Source organism: Coccinella septempunctata, chromosome 5 (assembly GCF_907165205.1).
Source record: "Coccinella septempunctata chromosome 5, icCocSept1.1, whole genome shotgun sequence".
In the NCBI taxonomy this organism is placed as follows: domain Eukaryota; kingdom Metazoa; phylum Arthropoda; class Insecta; order Coleoptera; family Coccinellidae; genus Coccinella; species Coccinella septempunctata.
In genome coordinates, this window is record NC_058193.1 from 15,463,766 (window position 1) to 15,464,663 (window position 898).

General features: G+C 32.9%; 1 long non-coding RNA gene across 1 annotated transcript; it reads left to right on the top strand.

Moving 5' to 3' along the window:
* The first annotated feature begins 322 nt into the window (after nucleotides 1-322).
* Nucleotides 323-600, top strand: LOC123314559. Its single transcript, XR_006537833.1, has 2 exons — nucleotides 323-494; nucleotides 553-600. It is a non-coding gene; the product is annotated as an uncharacterized LOC123314559 (long non-coding RNA).
* The last annotated feature ends 298 nt before the right edge of the window (nucleotides 601-898 follow it).

Below are 898 nucleotides of genomic sequence, written 5' to 3' on the forward strand. Positions count from 1 at the left end.
GTATATTGGCCAAACAGCCCAATGCCTAAGAAAACGCATCGCCCTCCACAGGAGTGATGCTAGACTGCGACCGGAAAGGTGTTCATTGGCAAGCCACTCGTCCTCACTTGACCATACTTTCCAATATGATGACGTCGAAATACTAAGCACAAGTTCAAATTACAACAAAAGAACTTTTCTAGAAATGTGTTTCATCAACGAGAACACAAATAATATTAATAAAAAGATTGACCTGAAGAATCTGAGTGTTGTGTATAGTTACCTGTTATCCCTAGACCGATGTCGTGACGATAACAATACAATGGATGTCATTACTTGATCTTGTTACTTTTCTGTGGTTCACCTTATTTTGTGACAGTAACCTATAAGAAGTGATTTGACTCCACACCAGCTCGTTTCTGTTTCATTGTTAAGCAGAGAAAAATAATGTTTTAAATGTGATTGTATAACTTCCTGATGCTCTCCTTGTTAGTTTTATAGTACACTTGTCGGATGTAAGTTTTAATGTTTATTTTGTATGTTTTGTAACCACGTTTATTATGTATATTTTAGCATCCTGAAGAAGAAACGCAATCAGTTTCGAAATATAGATGTAAATGACGACTAACTACTAATTGCCCAAACGACAATTGCCAGGTTCCCAAATATTTCTCCCTGTTTTCTCCGGCAAATAAGTATTCCAATACGTAGTTATATATATATATATATATATATATATATATATATATATACAATAGGTAAAATATATATATATATATATATATATATATATATTAGACTGATTCAAAAAAATCGACTTTCTTTTTTTTCGAGAAACACACCCCTTATTATCTTCAGGGCACTGAAAAATGACGTCTGTGAAAATATTAGTCAAAAATCTTATTATTTAGAGGTCGCT